Source organism: Balaenoptera borealis (assembly GCF_965194805.1).
Source record: "Balaenoptera borealis genome assembly, chromosome: 1".
Taxonomy (NCBI): Eukaryota; Metazoa; Chordata; class Mammalia; order Artiodactyla; family Balaenopteridae; genus Balaenoptera; species Balaenoptera borealis.
Genome location: NC_138860.1, coordinates 171,030,717 through 171,051,804, shown reverse-complemented (window position 1 = coordinate 171,051,804; position 21,088 = coordinate 171,030,717). Strand labels below are relative to the sequence as shown.

Sequence of the window (21,088 nt, the reverse complement as noted above, 5' to 3'; positions counted from 1 at the left end):
TCTCAGTTTCCCCATCTGTAAGTTGAAGGGGCTGGAGTGCGTGATGCCTGGGGTCCCAGGGCTAATAATCGTTGCCTCTATGATTCTCAGTGGAGATTCCAGACTCGGAGCAGGCTTCAGAACCCATGGGCTCCTTTTGTACATTCAAACCAGGATCTTGGCCACAGCGCCTGGATGACGTGTCAGATTTCTGGTAGGCAGTGGCTGGCAGATTGGCCTGAAGTGAGGTGGGCTGGATTCAGCAGGTGAGGCTTTGGAGGAGGTGCTTCTGGGGGACCCCCAGTGTTGGAATGCAATGGGACAGAAAAGTTGGGCTCCAACTGGTACTTGCCACCACAAGTCACAGGCAGAAGGTTCAGGAACACCATTGGCTTCTGCAGGAGCCAGCTGACAGTATCCCCTTCAGAGCTGGAGCTGCCTGTGCAAACCCTGCTGGCTACAGAGGACCTGGGATGGGGTGAAAGCCTTGAGCTGAGAGGGGTGGAAACCAGATTCTAATAGGGGGGCACCTACTATATGCCTGATGCTTTCCATACTCCGTTCCATTTTTATCCCTCACATCCCTCTGCAGATGGAAAGTTGTCCATTCCTAAATCCAATCACCCCATAACTTCCTCTCTTAACCTAACTCAGGCCCCCCTACCCCACCCCATCCCATCTCATCTCTCATCCAGTGTTTCAACAGCCTCTGCACTGGGAGCCTGTTATGTTCCCACAGATCACAGTAGACAGAGGACATCTCCCTGAGACCCAAGTCAAATTGTGTCCCCTTATTCCTCCACTGATCCTTTAATGACCTCTCCTCCCCCTCCTCCACTGGCCTACAAAGACCTGGATGATCTATTTCCTTAGGTCCTTCTACAGCCATTGACCTCCTTGCTGCTCTGGGAGTGCATCAGACTCATCCCCACCGCAAGGCTTTGTCACTGGGGAAGCTCAGGGTTTCACCTGCATGGCTCTGCTGTTGTGTCTTTCTGGTCTTAGCCTAAATGTCACCACCTCATAGAAGTCTTTTCTGAACTCCTGTCTAAAGGAGTCCCCCCCACCACCCAAATCCCCGTGCTTTAGTGCATCTCTCCATTTCCTTTTCAGGCTCTGTTCTATGCACACAGGACACAGCAGTGAGCAGGACCTGTCTTTGTCCTTGGACCCTTGTGGGCTCTATTGATAAGGTGGAAGGATATTACTTGAAGACTCCCCCCACCACACACATAAATATGCACATACAATTGATGGTGCCACACAGGAAGCACATGGGTTGCCATGGAAACATGTAAGGGGGCTGACCTATTGTAAGGGTTTGGGAGGGCTTCTGTGTTCATATCTAAGAATGACAACATATATCTAAAGGATGGGACTTCCGTTTCTTCCAAGATGGAGTAGCCCCAGGCCTCTCAGGTCTTCCCACTTACAACTAATAACCCTGGACATAACACAACAACAAGCATGGGAAGACTCTGAAAGATGGAAAGAAGAAGGTAGCCTGCCTTGGGAACCTCAGAGGAATGATGAGGTGGTTTACTTACTGCCTCCCATATATCCCGACAGAGTGCTGCAGAAGCCTCCAACCCAGAACCACAAACAGACACAGACTAAAAAAGCTCCAGGAAAAAGCTGCCACTCTAGCCAAAGGACTGGGAAAAGGGTGGCCTAATAGCAGAAAAACTTTTTGTCAAAATCTGCCTTACTCCAGTCAAAAAGCAACAGAAGAACTACTCTTACCCCCACCCCTCTGCATTTTCAGTGGGACTGAGCAGGAAGCTGATGTCCCCCCCCGCCCCCACCCCCTTTGCAAGGAAGCGTAGATGCTCTGATTCCCCTGCCAGAGTAGTGTCAGATGGGTCTAGTCATGAGCTAAGCATCTCCCACCTGGCAGCAATGAGACTTATGGTGATAGAAGGTGCAGCTATTCACACTCAATGCCCCCATCCATCATCCAGCTGGTATCAGTAGGACCCAAAGAGAAGAGTCTCCCCACCTGGCATCAATGAGGCAGAATGAGGGGGTGGTGGCAGGGCTAGTTGGCACTCTGCTCCTCTTCTTCCCCTCCATTGGTGTCAGCAGGACCCAGTGGGAAGCTCAGCTCCTGCCTCCACCCTGCAGCAACAAAGTGGCATGAGTCAGCCTTCGGCTTTCCCATCCCTGGTGTCAGTAGGGCACTGGGAAGCTGAGCTTAATATCCTCATTCAGCAGCAACAAGAGGGTAGAGTTGGTGTCCAATTTCCAGGCATGCTGGGGGAAGCTGAGCATATACACCCATCTGGCCTCTTGCTATAACAGCTGCCAAAACAAACAAACAAACAACCCCCCTCCGCAAAAACCAAAAAGCCACACACACACAAACCAAAAGAAATAAAAGATTAAATAGAATCCAGAGTCTTATAATATAGAAAACATCCAGGATACAAAAAAAAAAAAAAAAAAAAAAAAAAAAAAAATACTCATCATACCAGGAACAAGGAAAATCACAACTTGAATGAGAAAGATAATCAACAGATGTCAACACTGAGATGAATCAAATGTTGGAGTAATCTGACAAGGATTTAAAGCAGCCATCACAAAAATGATTCAATAAGCAATTATGAATTCTCTGGAAACAAATGAAAAACATCTCAACAAAGAAATATAAGTTATAAAAAAGAACCAAATGGAAATTATAGTACTAAATATACAATGACCAAAATAAAAAACTCAGTGAATGGCTTGACAGTAGAGTGAAGATGATAGAAGATAGAATCAGTGAACTTGAGGACAGATCAACAGATTTACCCAATCTGAACAAAAGAGAGAAAATAGACTGAAACAAACAAACAAACAAATAAACAGAGTTTCAGAGACCAGAGAGACAATAGCAAAAGAACTAACAATGATATCATTAGAGTCTCAGAAGGAGAGGAGAGAGAGTGGGAGTAAAAATGTATTTGAAGAAATAATGTCTAAAACCTCCCCAATTTAATGAAACACGTACACCTACAGATTAAAGAAGCTTAGCAAATCCCAAATAGGATAAACTCAGAGAAACTGATGCCAAGTCATTATAATTAAATGTTCAAAAACTAAAGACAATGAAAAAGTCTTGAAAGCATCCAGAAAGAAACTACTTGTTACTTATAAGTTACATTAGTTTGAATGACAGTGGATATCTCTTTTGAAACTGTGGAGGCTCAGGTTAAGTGGTACAACAGTTTTTCAGGTATGAGAAAAGAACTGTCAACCATGAATTCTATATCTGGTGAAAATGTCCTTCAAGAATTAGGGGAAAGTAAAGACATTTTCAGATGAAGAAAAGCTAAGAGAATTTATTGCTAGAAAATGTATCCTTAGAGAATGGATTAAAGGAAATTGTCTAAGCAGAAAGAAAATGGTAGCGGAAGGAGGCTTGGAAATTCAAAAAGGAATGAAGACTATCAGAATGGATAGGGGTAAATAGAATATGCAATCCTTTCTCTCATGAGTTTTCTTACATATTTTGTGGTAGAGGCAAAATTTAAAAACCATCTACTGTGGTATTCAATATCTCTAAGGGGAGTGTTTAAGACTATGTTACTTAAAAAGTGTGAAGGGTAAAGGGATCTCAATGGAAGTAAGGTGTTAACACTTAACTCTTAGTGGTAAAACATCAATGCCAGTAGAGTACAATAAGTTATGTACATATCTCATAATACTTAGAGCAAACACCAATAAAACTATGACAGACTCAAAACACTAAATAAATCAATATGGAATCCTAAAAAAATGTTCAGGTAATGCACAGGAAGGTAGAAAGATAAAGAGGAATAGGAAACAAAGAAACCAAACAGAAAATAAAAAATAACATCATAAGCCTAAGCCTTAACATAGCACTAATTAAATGTAAATGGGCTAAATACACTAATTAAAAGGCAGAGGTTGGCAGAGTAGACCAAAAACAAAATAAAATAAACAATTACCCCAAGAACACATGATCCAACAATATGCTATGTACAAGTAACTCACTTCAAATACAACAACATAGATGGGGTGAAATTACAAGAATGGAAAAAGATACACCATGAAAATGTTGATTAAAGAAGTAGGGGCAGGTGATGGTATATGGTGGTTGGAACTGGCTGTGTGGCCTGTAGGCTGCAGGGCAGCCCTTGTTCCAAGGCCATGCACTGTTCATCACCAATAATCTGGGCTGTGGCACTCTCATGGAGGCCGGGGACAATACATACCAGTCCTGGGAGATTTGTGCGTGGCCTTGACAGAATTTTGACCCAAGGTGCTCATCAAGCACGTTTGTGGTGGCCTACAGCATGGGCCCCTTCATACAATGTTGATACCTTTGCCTGGACTACCTGCTCCCTGTGTCCAACTGCTGTGGCCTCCTAAACATCCTCAGGAAGGTCCTTGTCAACTAGTTGATGGTTTTCCCTGTGCTGGGTCTCTGGTACATCTTGGAGGGCTGGATGCTGGCCGAGAGCTGCCAGGAGCTGTGGGACAAGTTCTGGGAATTCTTCAAGGCTGACTGGTATGTGAGGCCAGCTGAGCAGCTGGTGAATTTCTATTCATGGCTCCTACCTACCCCCGGTTCTGAGTCACCTACACCAACAGCCTGATACTGGGCTGGGACAGGTACCTCTCCTACCTGAAGTACCAGATCCTAGGCCTCGTGATGCTCCCAGGCTTTGTGGTCCTGTGTACCATGCACACTGAACTGCCTCACCCTTCAACAAGATGTCAGACAGGGCAAGGCTAACCCCCTCAGCTGACTATCTTCCTGGGCGGGAAGGGGAATGGGCTCCCATGGCAGGCCAGGCCAGGGTCCTGGGCTGAATCCTAGCCTCACCCAACTCCTGGGCATCTAGCTGGGCTGCCCCTTCCAAACTCTCTGCCTGGCCTCAGTTTCCTTACCTGGAACAAAACCATGAAGATGGACAGGCATCACCGAGCCCTTCTCACCAGGAGCCTCAGTGACTGGTGACTGAGATGTCCCATCCTCAGCACCGGGTCCCAGCCAGTCAGCCAGTTCCAACCCCTAAGTCTTCAACACTGCTGTGGGCAGGACTCTGGTCTGAGCAGCTGCACTGGGCTCCCTCAAGCCCTGGGACTAAGGTAGGGACATCATCCATCCCCCAAAAGCAGTGTCCAGCCTGGAGTTGGTTCCCAGAATCTGGAACTTTTGGCAGGGTTTCATCTTTCTCTGGTCATGGGCTATAGAGATTCCACTAAATTCTCTTGGTAATTGAAAAAAAAAAAAACCCAGGAGTGGTCATATTAATATCAGATAAAGTAGAATTCAGAGCAAAGAAAATTACTAGACAGAGAGGAAAGAGGGACATTACATAATGTTAAAAGAATCAACTCACCAAGAAGACATAACAATCCTAAATATGTATGCACCAAATAATAGAGCCTCAAAATACATGAAGCAAAAACTGATAAAGTTGAAAGGAGAAATAGACAAATCCAAAATTATAGCTGGTGACTTCAAAACCACAGTTTCAGCAATTGATACCACTAATATACAGAAAATCAGCAAAAATCTAGAGCAGAGCAAACAATCAAGAGGATCTAATTGACATGTACAGAATGCTCCATCCAAAACACACATTAATTTTCAAGTGCCCATGGAACATTCTCCAAGATAGACTATATTCTGTGTCATAAATAACAATAACCAAAATAAAAAAGTCAATGTATGTGTTCAATAGCTGAATGGAGGGGACAAAAGAGTCAGTTAACTTGGAGACAGGGCAGTAGAAATTACCCAATCTGAATAACAAAGAAAAAATATAATTGGAGGAAAAAAACCCAGAGCCTCAAGGATCTATGGAACTATAACTAAAGATCTAACATTTGCATCATTAGAATCCCAGAGGAGAAGAGAAGTGTGGGTGGTGATCTGAAAAAGTAGTCAGAGAAATAATGGCTGAAAAATTCCAAAATTTGGCAAAAGACATAAACCTATACATTCAAGAAGCTGAACGAATCTCAAGTAAGAAAAACCAAAGAAATCCACACCAAGACACATTATAGTCAAACTTCTAAAAATTAAACAAAATATCTTGAAAGCAGAGAGAGAGAACTGATACCTTACCAATAGGGATAAATATTAGAATGACAGTTTATTTCTCTTCAGGAACCGCAGAGGCTAGGAAGAAGTGGCAAATATATTTAAGTGCTGAAATAAAAGAACTGTCAACCTAGAATCCTATATTCAGTGAAAACATCCTTCATAAATGAAGAGGAAGCCATGACATTCTCAAATGAAGGGAGACTAAGATAATTTGTTGCCAGCAGTCCTACCCTAAAAGAATGGTTAAAAAATTCTCTAAATGGAAAGGAAACAATAAAAGAAGGAATCTTGGAATACCAAGAAGAAAGAACACAGTAAGCAAAAATATGGGTAAATACAATAGACTTTTCCTCTTAAGTTTTCTAAATTGTTTTTGATGGTTGAAACAAGAATTATAACCCTATTTGAAATGGTTCTAAATGTATATAGAAGAAATAGTTAAGACATTTATGTTTTAAATGGGGGAGGGTAAAGGGAGGCAAGTTTTCTATATTTACTCAAACTGGTAAAATCATGCCACCAGGAGACTGTAATAAGTGATGTAGATATAATGTAACACCTAGAACAAACACTAAAGAAGCTATAAAAAAAGATATACTAAAAACACCATAGATAAATCAAAACTGAAGTCTAAAAATTGTTCAGGTAATGCACAGGAAAGCAGGAGACATAAACAAGGAATATTGGTCTGTAGTTTTCTTTTTGTGTTTTATCTTTGTTTTTGGTATCAGGGTAGCGAAATGGCTGGTTGAAAGTAACACAAGTTTCTTCAACTGAAAAAGTTGAAGGAATAACAGGCCCTACTTCAGAGGGATGACTGTGGGGCTTAAGGTAATGCATGTAAAACAAATGCATTAATGCTCAGCACATGTAGTATATAATTCAACTTCAATAAATGATCACTCTAATTTTTCCTTAATAATGCAGTCTTACCTCCCAGTTCAAGATCACCCTGGACTACAGTCTGAATCTATCCATTTTTTTGTAGTTTTAAAATTTATGTTCCCAAATTGATCTGAAACAGCTATACATTTGATGCAATATATACACATAGATAGAAATTAGGATGATGGGGGAAACGAAATCCTATTAGTTAAATAAATGATGTCATCAGGTCTCCATTCCTGGCTGAGTCTCTGTCATGGAGGCCTCACTTTCCTGCAGGCCCTTTCTTCTAGGTGATCCCACAGCTGGGACCATGCTCACACCCTGCTGTCTCCAAGTCCATAGAAAGTCCCAGAATTCAGCCTCATTGGCTCAGGTTGGGTCATGTGCTCATTTCTGAACCAATAACTGTGGCCAGGCAGATACAGGACTCTGGGTGGCCAGATTGACATGAGGGTGGAGTGATTTCTGCAGGACCCCCAAGGACTTAGAGGGCTGCTCAGAGGTTCCTCAAGGAAGATTAGGAAGCTGATATCAAAGGCAAGGCCTGGATGCTGCATGGGCAGAATCATGTTCGGAGTCAGAGTTTGGCCTTATTTCTTTTCGCGGGCTGCCGTAACAAAGTGGACTGGGTGACTTAAACATCAGAAATTCATTGTCTCACAGTTCCAAGAGGCTAGACGTCCCACATCAAGGTGTTGGCAAGGTTGGTTCCTTCAAGGGCTGTGAGGAAGCATCTGTTCCTTGCCTCTCTCCTCGCTTGTGGTGGGTTGCTGGCAATCTTCGGCATTCCTTGGTGTGAAGAAACATCACCCTGGTCTCTGCCTTCATCTTCACACGTCCTTCTCCCTGCGTGCATGTCTATGTCTAAATTTCTTGTTTTTATTAGGACCTTAATGACATTGAATTAGGACCCACCCTAATGACCGCATTTTAACTTGTTACCTGTGTAAATACCCTATCTCCAAATGAGGGCACATTCTGAGTTACTTGGGGTTAGGACTTCAACATATGAATTCTTGGAGGACAATTCAACACATGAATTTTTTTTTTTTTTATAGCTGTGCCCTGCGGCATGTGGGATCTTAGTTCCCTGACCAGGGATCGAACCCGCACCCCCTGAGGTGGACACGAGGAGTCTTAACCACTGGACCACCAGGGAAGTCCCACAACACGTGAATTTTTTCAACCCACAACAGGTATGGGGGTTGCCATGCAAGATCCTCTTTCCTGGGCCAGTGTACCCATGCTCTAGTGGAGGTGAGTATTAACCTCAGCTGAAGGGAGCTGACTTCCTACTCACCCTGAAAAGGCTGAGGTTACATTTTCCCCAGTTGGTGACCTCCAATTAATGACCAGTGGACACAGCTACAAAAGGCCCGGCTCATTGCTGGGAGGGCACCACGCTCCAGGGCTCCCTGTGGGCTCAGGCTGGGGCCAGACTCGAGCTTAGCCCTCAGCCTTGCCCCGCTCCTCTCCTCCCTCCCCTGTTTCCCTCGACCCCCTCCTGAGAGCCCCCTCCACAAGCCACTTGCCCACAGGTCCCCATCCTACTCTGCTTCTAGGAACCCAGCCTACACTGGATCCCTGACTGGCACAGCCTCACCTACACGGCCACCCTCCTGAGGACCACATTCTTCCCTGAGAGGGGATGAGTGTAAAAGGACCATCTTGTCAGACTCTGAGGAAGAAGGGGGCTGGCACCTTGAGATCTTTTAAACCCAAACTCCTGCTGCAAACTCATCCCAATTCTCCCCATGTCTGCTCCAGGGTCTCATTCCATCCACCCTCTCCATGTAATTCCCACGTTCTCTCGGATCCAGGTCTGATCAACAGAAGGTTATAAACAAGTCCCAGAAAAACAAACAAACGAAAGAAACCAGCATCTCCCCAGGGCAGCCACTGTCTATTGGCAAGTTGTTCTCTAGTCAATATTTTTGTTTTCTTGATTTTTATATAGATAAAGAATTAAGCTAATTAATATACACTTCTTTCTTTCTTCAGGTCTTGGGAACAGCTTTGTCCCAAAGTGAATTGGTTATCAGATTTCAATAAAGGGTCTACCTTTGCAATTATAGTTCATTAGTAGAGTTACAAGGGAGGGAAGATAGTTAACTCCCGCTCAGAGGATGGCTTTGAATTTCTCCTTTTTCAGTTGCATGGGTATATCCTGGCTCAAAGGTCTGCGACAAATGGGATGAAAATTCCAACACCTCATCTGTCCCAGTTGCAAATATAATTATGTGGGAGAAGACAGACATGGGGAGGGGACTTCTGTGCTAGGAGGACATGCCTCCCCCCTCTTCACAGCTGCCTCATGGTTGGGAGGCTTGGTCACTGGAGCCCGACTGGCATCAGGCATGTTGGCCTGAGGAAGGGCTGCTCTGCTCACGGGGATGCAATCTCTGGGGATTTGGGTCCAGGCAGCCTTGGTCTTCTACTGAGCTACCATTTCTTGGGTACCTACTGTATGCCGGAAACTTTCCATGGGTTTTCTAACTTGACAGTGATCATTTTACAGACCCATTTTACAGACAGGTGTGTGCAGGGCGCTGGGCTAGGAATGAGGAGCAGGGAGGATTGTGAAGGTGTTAAATGGAGACTCAGAGATGTGCGGGATTTGCTCAGGCACTTGAGTTGGAAATGGAATTGGAAGCCAGGCCCATTATCTCCAAATTTCCTGCTACTTTCACTCCCTCTTTGTCTCCATCTGGTAGATCTTCAAGTGGGTGGGGGCCCTGGAACCTGCATTCCAAGGAGACCCTGCTTCTGTCCAGGCCTGGGTGGGAGACCAGCTCTGGCCTCCGGCACACGAGACGTTGGATGAGTCCCTCCCCTCTCTGAGGCTCCCCGTCCCTCTGTGAGGGGGGGGATTAGTGCTTCCTGCATCCTCGGCTGCTTCTACTGAAGGCTTGTTGAGATGCTGCCTTCTCAAGGCACGTGGAACGTGCCTTGGCCGGTGCTCAGCACACAGTAGGCGTTTTTTCATTGTGACCATCCCCGAAACTCCAGTGCCAGTATCAGCCCTTTCTAGGTACCCCACTGGGAGATCATGACTGCAGATAAATTCATGTCCAGTTTGACCTCAACCTTGCTTCCCAGATGGGTCCAACCCTGCCCTGTACCCACACCCAGCACCCAGCTGGGACTTGAACTCAGGCCTGTCTGTCCCACGTGGCCCCTGATGCTTCTCTTTCCCAGTGGAAAACCTTCCTTCCCCCACAAACTCTTTGGGGCAGTTGAATTGGGGTCCCCGCCCCCGCCGGTGCTACATCTGGACTTCCTTCAGCTTGACCACATCCCCTCTCGTGGGCCCAGAGCAGACACCCCATCTCAGCACACTTTTCCCATCCCTGTAGCCCCAACTCCAGCCTGGAAGCTCTTCTGCCAGCTCCCCACCCCACCATGTTTGCTGCGGCTGGTTGGGGATGTGGCTGCCTTTCTGGAAGGTTCTGTTCCCTTTTCTTGCTGTCAGATTTTCCTTTGTAGTTTCCTGTCTTCATTTCTGGCAGGACCCTTTGCACAGGAACAGAAGGCACCTCCGGGCTTCTCTCCCTGCGGTGGTGCAGAGCCGGGAATTCTGCTTCTTGGTGCCTGGGGCTTCCTTTGGGAGGGGGAGGGGTATGTGATGAGCATCCCACGTGCATCTTATTCTAAAGGGCCACTGAGGCCATCACGGCCTTTTGGTCCCTTCCCCCAGGGTCCTCCCTCCTGGGCCTGTGGTCAGTGGGCCCCGTCCAGCCGCCACGGTGTTTCCCTTTCCAAGACCCAGCCTGGGGTGGCAGATGAGGGTGGGGCCTCCCTAGGAGAAAGAAACTGCCGCTGCCCTGGGCCGGGCTGGGCTGGGAGCGGCCAGGCCACGTCCACTGCCCAGATGCCGCCTTCTCCCCCTCCTCCCGGCCTCTCCAGCAGCAGCCCCGGGGTCTCCCAGGGAGTGGGGGTCTGAGAGGTGACTGCGGGTGCTGCATGGACAAACATTAGTATTTTATATTTTACCAGTCATGTATTTATTTTAATGGGTATCGGGAAAAATACTCACACGCAATTAATGCATTAAACCCTTGATTTCATGGATGTTATTGCTCGGGGTGAGGCAAATTGAAAAAGGGAGTTCATTTCAAATCAATTTAAAGGGACAGATTGAATCAAAATCCATGTCGTGCAGGTGGAGGGTGGAGGTGGCGAACGCACGGGAGGATCAGAGAAGCTACTGGAGCTCGGGGGGCACTGAGGAGGCCCATGAGCCTGAGCGAGATCCCCGGGCTCCAGCCTGGCTCTGCCGGTGGGGGGACGGGGGGCCTTGGGCAGCTCACTGCACCTCGTGAGCCTTGGTTTCCCCCTCTGTAACGCGGGGATGAGTGGTAGCAACTCGCGGGTCAGTGGCGGGGGTTAAAGCAGGTGAGGCGGGTGGAGGGCTGGCCCGGAGATGCGGCAGCAACGGGTGGCGGCAGGGAAAGAGAGGGACGCAGCTGGCAGGGACGTCGAGTTCAGGTTTGCTTGCTGTTTGTTATAAGGAGAGAGAGACTTGAATATAACCAAATATGAATCAGGTGTGAAGGGGAGGGGACGATAGAGCTAGAGAGAAATAAATATAGATAGATAGATAGATAGACAGACAGACAGATAGATAAAGAGATTAAAGCTGCCCCTCCCTCTTCCCCTGGACAGATTGAGGAGGTGGGTGGGAGGGCCCTGACAGAGCATGTCTGAGCCCAGACAGAGGGAGGGGACAATCTCCATCTCCAGGAGGAGGAAGAGGAGGGCTGTGTGGGTGCCGGGGGCTTTGCATGTTTGGTGTCAGGAAATCTAGGGAGTTTCTATTTTGAGGCTTGGGGTTTCTTTGGGCAGAGGAGTGAGCTCACCTGCTGAGAAGGACAGGAGCGGGGAGGGGAGCAGGAGGAGGGGTGAGGGGTTGAAACAGTCCCCTTGGTGGTGAGGCCGTTGGGGGTGGGTGGGAACGGGGGGAGGCGCTGACTCCGGGAATCCCTCGGACCTTGTGGGGCTGTGTGAGCTGTGCGTTTGTGGGTTGGGTCACGCGCTGGGCTCTGGGTTGAACTGACCCTGAACCACTGCTCAGCCCATCCGCCCTGCTATTTGCACCCGAGTCATCCAACCTGCGGTCCCTGTGTGCCAGGAAACCCTCTGTGAGAGGAGGGCCCTAAAGTACCGGGCCCAGGAGATGCACCAGCCTCCCAGCGGGTCCCCTCACTCCTGTCCTGCTGCTGGAAGGTGCTTTCTAATATGTGAATTTTCCTGCCATGCCCCAGCTCGAGAACCTTCAGTGCCTCCTAACTGCCTGTGCGCTCAAGTTCAACCTTCTTGGCCTGGAATTCAAGGCTTCTCCGAGTCTGGCCCTGCCTCCTTTCAGGCTGTGTCTTCTCCCTGCTCCCCCATGACACGCCCACCGGGTGCTGGACCTGGGATCCAGCCACACTGAGCTCTTCCTCACATGAGCCAGGCTCTTCTGCTCCTCCCTTCCTCTGCACATGCCGTGCCTCAGCCCAGAACGCCCTTCCTCCTCTGCTGAGGCTGGTGATGACCTCGCCCCTCCCTCCCGCAGTCCTCCCCGACTCCCCCGGGGAGAGTGCTCCCTCCCCAGTGCTCCCTCGGGACTCCACCAGACCTCTACCTGTGGTCATTCTCACTGGGCTGGAAGGGCCTTCGGGCATCAGTGACAGTCTTATCCCTCATAGTGTCTCCCTCCTGCACAAAGCAGTTCTAGGTTCATGCTGTAAATCAGCAAGAGAACAGCTGGATGGATGGATGGGTGGGTGGGTGGGTGGATAGATAGATGGGTGGATGGGTGGATGGATGGATGGATGAATGGACAGACAGATGGGTGGATGGGTGGATGGATGGATGGATGAATGGACAGACAGATGGATGGATTCACAAAAGAGTTAGGAACCAGAGAGCTCCAGGAAAGGAGCCAGCAGAGAGCTCAGAGCCCAGCCTCAGATCTTGCCTCGGCTCATGTTTATTGACGGCCCACTGTGTGCCAGGCACACAGGTCTCATTCTAATCCTCCTGCTATCACCATAGGTAGGGTCATCACTCCCATTTTACAGATGAGGAAACTGAGGCTGAGGGAGGCCCAAGGCACGCATCTAGGAAGTGAGCAGACCGCGGTTTGAGCTTCAGTTTTCCAGGGCCCTTCCTGCGGGCCTGATGCCTGTGCCTGATGGAGCCTGTCAGTGTTGGTTATTTCATGTCTGTATTGATTGGGGCACAAGGAAAACCACCTGCTTTAGAGCCAGACAGGCCTGGGTGGGAATTCTGGCCCTGTCACTGAACAGCTGGTGAATTGGGCATGTCATATCATCGTGGACACTCAGTTTTCTCATCTGAAAAATGGGGATAATAACAGAGGCTCCCAGGGCTGTTGTGAGTGAGGATTACAGAAGACAGAGTGTGTGAAGTGCCCGTCACAGGTGAGGGGTGGGGGCTCTGAACACAACCCCCCTTTGCCCGCCCCCCTTCTCTCCCAGGCCAGCCCCTCCCTCAGGCCCCTGGGCCCTGGGTTCTCTCCCCTCGGCCCTGACCCCAGCTGCCTGCGTCACCCCGGCTGTCCGTGTGGTTAGCGTAGCCGCCACCTCAGCCCCATGCGGTGGGAAACAGGCCGGAGGGTAATGAGGCTGCACGGTTCTGATCTGCCCCCTGATGCTCTGGCCTCACGGCATCTCTCCACGTGCAGGCAGCCCGGGCTCTGGTCCTTGAGCCAAAGGCCTGTCCTGCCTTGGCCTGGGGTGGGTGCGGGCTCCCCTCTGTTCACATCTGACCAGAGGGGCCCGGGCAGCAGCTGCCAGAGATGCTCCTGCCGTCTGGACCACAGGGAGCAGGTTGGTGGGTGCCCTCGCCGCCTGGCCCCGAGGGACTCCCCCTCCCTCACGTGCAGGCCTCTGCACCCAGGCTGCGGTAGATTTAACCTCAGCCACCCCTGCTTCTCTCTTCCACAGCCAAGTCTGCTGGGCTCTGGACTCCGGGTTCCCTCTCTGCCGCAGGTGCCCAGGACACCCACCTGCCCGCTGAGGTCGGTGTGGGTGGGAGGGGGCCACCCTGGGACGTCCTGGAGGACCGACTGTGGACCCAGCCTCCAGAATTCCGGCCCCTCCCTACCTGTCTCCCATGTCTCCCTCCCTGGGATCCAGTTCCTTCCAGAGAAGCCAGAGTGAACCGGCAGGACAGCCGGTGCTCAGAGCCCACTGAGAGCTCCCAGGTTAAACAGTGAACACAGGAGAAGAGCTCCGAGGAGCAGGGTGAGAGGACCAGGAAACACAAACAGAACTGAAATGAAACTGGGCTCCTGGCTTCCTGTCCCCAAGCTGCTTATACCGCGGGAGATGCACCAGAAAATTCTACTCAGCAAAGGCTGCTCCTCATAATTAAGGCAACAGGAAAACAAGGACAGAACAGCAAAGGGCTCATCTGGGGCACATCCATCAATGTAATGGTCACAATGGCTCTGTCCCTGGGGCTTCAGGACTTGTGTCACCCCCTCAGCAACTGGGGCCTGGGGGTTGAGCCAGGTAAGGAGGGGGAATGTGGAGATGAGGGCTCCCGGGGACCCCGCATGTTAGTGCTGAGAGGAGGTCCCAGTGTCCTCCCCCTGCAGATGCTGAAACCGGAGGGGGGGGGGTTGGGGAACCTTCCTTCTCTCCCAGTCCAGGATTTTCAGATCTGTCAGCCCCTTTCATGGCATCTGCAATGCATGGGATCTTGGAATTAGAGCATCTTTCACAGACTCACAGATGCTTTCACACAGTCTTTGAATCACAGAACCTGAGCATCTGGTCCTTTTCACAGAATCCTAGAATTCTAGACTCACAGGAGCATTCAAGGACTCACAGGCCCGAGAGCTGCAGAATTAAGGAAACTCTGGCGAAGACCTGGAGCCTCACTTACTGAACCCTTGGAATCACAGAATCAATCCGGAGGAACGTGGCATTGAAATAGACACCCTGGAGTCAGAATCTTAGCACAGGAAGCCGCCTTAGTCCAGCACCCCTGGTAATGCAGGAAACACTCTCTTCACTGTCCTGTAATAACTTGAACTCTTGCAGGGATGCGGAGCTCACCACCAAACAGGGGAACCTGTCCCAGTACTGGGCATATCAGGCTGCTGCTGCTGAACTTAAATCTGCTCCCACGTGATTCACCCACCCTTCCTTCCTGAGCCCCCAGCTCCTCATGAGAAGCTGTGAACTGGGAACATGGGAAAAAGTGAACTGGACACCAACACAGAGGCTTAACCTAGGCAAGTACAGCAAGAGGATACAGATCCTCTTGGGGTCTGTCTCCCTCTGGGGCAGAGTTGGGCACCAGGACATGGGAATGGGATGGGGCCACGTGGCTCTCCTTGACCCACAGAGTGAGCAAGAGAAGAATTCAGCCTGCTCCTCTCCTTGAGGAGGGACCAGTCAGGGATAGTGGCAGACAGACAGGGAACGACCATGAGGAAAGGATGCTCAGTAATGCTCCAGGAGACATGAAGGAGGGAGTGATGCCCTTCCCGGGGTCAGGAGGATGCCCAGAGCCAGGGGTGGTGGACAAGGCTGATCTGTGGGTCGGCCGACCTGGTCAGGTTTATCCCAGCCCTGCCACTGACCACTGGGTGACTTTGAATAGGTTACTCAGTGTCTCAGCGCCTCAGTTTCTCCATCTGTAAAATGGGCTAATGAAGCCCACTCTGTGATCAGTGCCCAGGTGGCAGTGGACTCGCTGAAGGTGCTCACCCCTTGCGGCGCCCTTGGCACATGGCAGGAGGGTAAATTTGTTAGCTCCTCCCCACCCTCCATTCGTGCCTGGGTCTTGGGGGATGAGCAGGATTTCTCCACATGAAGAAGATGTGGAATGGCATTCCCGGGAGAGGGAACAGCCTGTGCAAGGGCCTGGGAGCCACGGGCCTGTCAGGAGTACTTGGGGAGCAGCGTGTGTTCTTGGAGAGTTGGGGTTTGGGGAGAGGAAGCTGCAGGCACGGTCTGGGGGCAGGGGGTCCCTGGATGCCCCTGTCCTGGAGGGTGGAGTGAGGGCGCTGGGAGCCGTGGCAGGGGGAGGTGCCCACCTGCAAAGATGCCCCACCCTCCTTTCGTCCTCAGCCTGGGGACAGAGTGCAGCTGCCTGGCCTTCTTGGACCCCAACGCACGGCAGGGCCAGGAAAGCTGAACAAACTAAAACATGTCAGAAACAATCATCAGAAGAGACAAGAGCTCCCAGCCAACACCCAGCCCTAAGCACATGGAACGATTTGATGGTGAACCCAGAGCTGGAACACTGGAGCAATTTAGAAGGATCTGGCAAGGTTTTATTCTGACATAAAGAGCTGGATTTTATTAAGTTTATAAAGGAGGCCAAGTCTCCTGGCGAGCCTGGAGGCCCACGGCAGATTTGGGGAAGCAGCCCGAGGCGTGTTGTGGGAGCCGAGTGTCTGGGCTGGGATTCAGTTCTGCCCCCATGAGCTGTGTGATGTGCTGCAAGTTACCTAACATCTCTGTGCTTCACATCCCACTTTCATGAGGTCAGGTTGAGGTTGTGATCATGATGGAGCTCCTCCATAGGGCGGCAGCCAGACCAAAGGAGACAGCGCGGGGAAGACCTCTGCTTCCCCATGCCCCAAGGCTTCCCTCTGTCTGCTCTCGGAGGTCCATCCAATCTTGCTCCCTCCTTCCCTCCACCATCCTTGCAGGATCTGTGTAGACAGTCAGTCAGGCGCAGATTTACTCTCCCATCTGGTCATGTGTCCCTCTTCAGAGCATTTATTCATTGGTCCCTCCAGGCTGGTCCCTCCAGCCCATCTGGAGGGGTGCCCGCTGCCCCTCTGGGTTTCTGGGTGACCTGGGCCAGACCACCTGCCCTCGCTCTGCCCCAGGAAGTCCTTTCACCTCTGGGGAGGGTGTGCGAGCACCCACGTGCTCTGGGCCGGGAGAAGGTTCTGCCTCTAGGGCGTTTGCAGTGAACAGAGGCTGCCGTCATCCTGTTACTCACATCCTATGGAAAGGCACAGACATCCCAAGGATAAAGATAGACCTGGCTTCCTGTCCCCTTCATTCCTCCTCTGACCCGGAGAGAGAGAGCTGGGGAGGGAGGTGGGGAGGGGGTCGTGGGGCTGGTCTCAGATCAGGTGGGCTCTGCTGCCCCTGGAGGTGAAGAGGTGCATCATTTCAGAATCCATTCTGTGACTGCACTCTGTGCACATCCTGCAGCTAAACACACAGTTGGCTGCACTAATTCATCAATGGTTGTTTGTTTCTGTGTTTTTTCTGGCCTGTACTTAAGGTTTCTGGTACCAAGATGGAACCCAAAGCCTGGTGGGCATCCACCTGGACCGGGCTGACTTCTCTGTTCACCTTTCCCATCGCGATCCTCCTGCGTTCCCAGGGAGCAGAGAATCCAGAGAGGAGCAGGGCCCTGAGAGCCAGCAGACCTGGGTTCCAATCCCAGCCCCACCTCTTAGTGCCCTGCGCCATCCTGGGCGAGTCCCTTCCTCTCAGCGTCGCGTGGCCCCCACCGTGCGGGGGGGTAACACTCCGGGCTGTGCGGGGCTCGGGGCCCAAGGAAGCAGGCGCTCAACACCCAGAGCTCACGGTATTGCTGTAGCAGCCGCTCAGCTCGGAGCTCCCACATCACGCATTTCTGAGGCTTGGGGACAGAAATGCCTTCTCTCTGGGTTTGCAGCTCTGGAAGAGCGCGTGCTCCTTGGAAGGGGAGCTGGGATTTCCCTAATGAACGGCACCTGCTCCCTAATCGAGTCCTGGCCTCCTCTTCCTGTCCTGTATCCTGTGTTTTATGTGTGACCTTTGCCAAATGCAGCCATTGCTTTTGGGGGGGGGATAAAAAGTTGAAATTTAAACAGCCTGGGAGATTTATTCTGTATAATGGTTGTAAAGTGTGCAGACACCACACAAATTATGTTCGGAGCAGCAGGGCTGAGGTGGGCTGGAGGCCTGGCTGGGGCCTGGGAAGGAGGGGTGGGGCTGGGGGGGTTCGGAGGCTGCTGGATAAAGGATTCATTCAGAAGCTCTGAACTGGATGCAACTTACAGTTTGCTGCCTTTGCAGGGGACGGGGGTGGGGTCTACGGTGTGTGGGGCGGGGCACATGCTGAACCCCATCAGCCTCACACCGCCCCCCGCCATGGGCACTGCTGCTCCCACTTTTCTGCAGGGGAGTCTGGGCTCTGAGGGATGAGCTGACTGGTCCCAGGTCACTCGGCTCACCAGTGGCAGGAGGGGATGAGAGCCCAGGCCTGGATGACCCCAGGGTCCCGGCTCTTTCCCTGGCCTCGTGGAGGAGGGACACGGTGACGTGTGCATCAGGGAAACTGGGGCCCAGACATCAGTGGTGGGACTTGTCACTGACCCATGTTCCGTTCAGCTGAGTGTTGAGCATTTCCTGTGATGCCCGGGCTCTGAGGAGGGTCCGGGAGAGGCAGGTCCTGGGCCCCTGGGAACGTGCACCTCATCGGGGGCCAACCTCCAAACAAGCAGCTGGGGAGAGAGGCTCAGGGGTTTCTTGGGGAAGCGCCAGGCCTCCTTGAAGAGCCGGCTCTGGGGACCGCAGAGGACTGGCCGCATATGGACTGGGAAGGGCGTTGGGGGAGGGGCGCCGCAGGGCACAGCTGGGAGGTGTGAATCCAGGGGCAGATGTGTTCACTGAACAAACCTTCATTGACCCAGCCAGGCCCCACTTTCTCAGGTTCTGGGGACAGAGGGAGGACTCAGGATGACTCTCGCTTGAGTTGCTCACCACCTAGTTGGGGGGACAACCTGGGACACCGTTAATCACCCAAAGCGGAGAGGTGGGGACACCACTGCTTCTCGGCTGTGTGGCCTCAGGCAAGTTGCACACCTCTCTGAGCTCAGTTTCCTCATCTGTACAGCAGTGATAATAATGATCCTGCCTCACAGGGTTGGGGTGAGGATTAAGCTAGATGACAAAGGTGACGGGTGAGCACTTGTTATGGGCTCAGGACATGTCCTCTACCAGCTGTTCTGGGGCACAGTTGAAGGAGCGATTACTCTGCCTGGAAGAGACTTCACCACAGAGGTGAATTCTGGGCTTTGAAGGATGAATACGAGTTCTTCAGAGGGAGGAGGGAAAAGGAGGGTGGATCCAGCAGAAGCAAAGCCCTGGCAGGGTGGGAGTAGAGTTAGGGTGTTGGGTGCACAGTGAAGACCTGCTTTGCCTGGAGTTTCCTGGGAGGGAGGGGTGGGAGGGATGGCGGGTGGTGAAGCTGCCGAGTAGGGAGGCATGGTGGCCTGAGGCAGCCGACAGTGGGAGCCACAGCAGGTCCTAGAGCAGCCATGCAGGTGATGTGGAAGATGGTTGTTCTGCTCGGTGACCCCTGATGTCAGGCAGGGGGAGGGGAGGAGCAGGAACAGAGTTTGTGCTTCAGGTCTCAAGAGGGAACACCTGAACCGTAGTCCTGGCGCCCAGGGCTCTGGGGAGGGTGGGAGGCCAGGGCCCAGCACACACGAGGGCTCATTGAGGTGAACTCTCTTCCCTTGTCCAAGCCCCTCACTTCACTGATGGGGAAACTGAGACTCAGAGAGATCAAGTGACCCCCCCCCCCGACACACATCAGGCCTTGCTCTGGGACCCCAGGGGCTGCCTTTGCTTTGGGGAAGGGGGAAAGAGGGAGGAGGAGGAGGGGCAGCCCAGGGAAGGGGGCATGGGTCTGGAGGGGCCTTTGTCAACAGGACAGTGAATTTAAGGTGCTTCCTCCCCAGGGAGGGAATGAAAGCGGCTCAGCAAGGGAAGCCTGTGAACTAATTGTCTCCTCCTCTTCCTCCTCCTCCTGGCAGGATTAACCCCTGCTCACCCTCAGGCCCCAGAGCAGACAGCCCCTCCTCAGGGAGGCCCCCGACACCCCAGGCTGGTTAGGGTTCCCTTCTGGCTCCCACACCACCTGTGCTTCCCCATCCGATCCCACTGCATCCTCATCGTCTGTCTCCCACGGGACTGCGGGACTAGCGGGGAGTGGTGTATTTCTGTCTCCTTGGTTGGCACCAGGCCTGCCTCCATCAGCGCCTGGTTCTGTGCTTCACTAGCTGTGAGACCTTAGATGAGTCTCCTGACCACTCAAAACTTCAGTGTCCTCATCTGTAAAAGGGGTGAACTCACATCCCCCAGGATGGCTGTGGTATGAAACGAGCCGCGTGCGGAAAGCACGGGGCCAGGTGCACACAGCAGTGCGTGCTCCCCAGACACCAGCCCCCTCCCTCCCTCCCGCCGCACTTCTTTCCAGTCTCACCTCGGCCTCTCATGGGACCCAGGGCTCCTCTCCCCCGCACGGCTCCCCACCGCCTACCTTCTCCCTACCTTCGGAGCAAAGGTAATTAGAAACTTCCTCCAGGACTCACATTTCCTAAAATCCCATGCTTAATTAGCACATCCCACCAGCTGAAAAGTTATATAACAGAAACCCAGCCTCTCTGCCCAGGCGAAGTGCATTGGTGCCTGGCTTCTCACTGCAGGACTGGCCACATAATTTGCGGGCCCAGTGAAAAATGAATGTTTGGGGCCCTTGTTCAGAAAGCTGGAAAAAATGCCATTAAGCATTGGAAAATATAAAGCGTTTTCCTTTCTGCTGCAGTCTTTCTCTCTCTTGTCATGGTGCTTTTTTATTTCCTAGTTAGTGTTGTTCTAAGTAAGGAAAAATTAGAATTTATTAGTGTGAACTTTACCGTTCATCTTTATTTTGTGCAATGCCAGCTTTAAATGCAAATAGAAGAGCATTTCATTGGTATAGGGAATCACTGAAATTACACAATTTGTATTTCAAAGCTCATTCCTGAGTGTGCATTTCATTCTTCCCGGAAGAGTGGAAACTACATAAAACCAGCTCCACAGCTTTTATTTCACTTCTTGGTATGCGTCCACGCTACCAACAGTCTCTACCTTTGGCTCACTGATGAGGAAGGAAAGGCTGAAAGGAAAGGAACCAGGAGTTGTTTTATCTTTTCCTCACCTCCCGTCATAATTTTCAGTGGTTGGTTAGTGCAGGGAAGTAACATAAGTAAGAAAGAAAGGTTCTCTGAACATTTATGTTTCTTAGAATACCACCGAGTTCTTTCTGTGCTTGTAGAATGTCCTGGTTCAAATGAGAAGCCTAGCCTTTTGGGGCTGTCAGGACCCCCGTACTCAGCCGTAGACGTAACGCTCTTGC

General features: G+C 51.1%; 1 pseudogene across 1 annotated transcript in view; it reads left to right on the top strand.

Annotated features, from left to right (window-relative positions):
* Window positions 1–4,385: 4,385 nt before the first annotated feature.
* LOC309621894 (cytochrome c pseudogene) overlaps window positions 4,386–21,088 on the top strand; it is a 94,151-nt pseudogene continuing 77,448 nt past the window's right edge. Inside the window, exon 1 of the transcript in view lies at window positions 4,386–4,492. The product of the transcript in view is annotated as a cytochrome c pseudogene (transcript). The remainder of the gene's footprint in view (window positions 4,493–21,088) is intronic.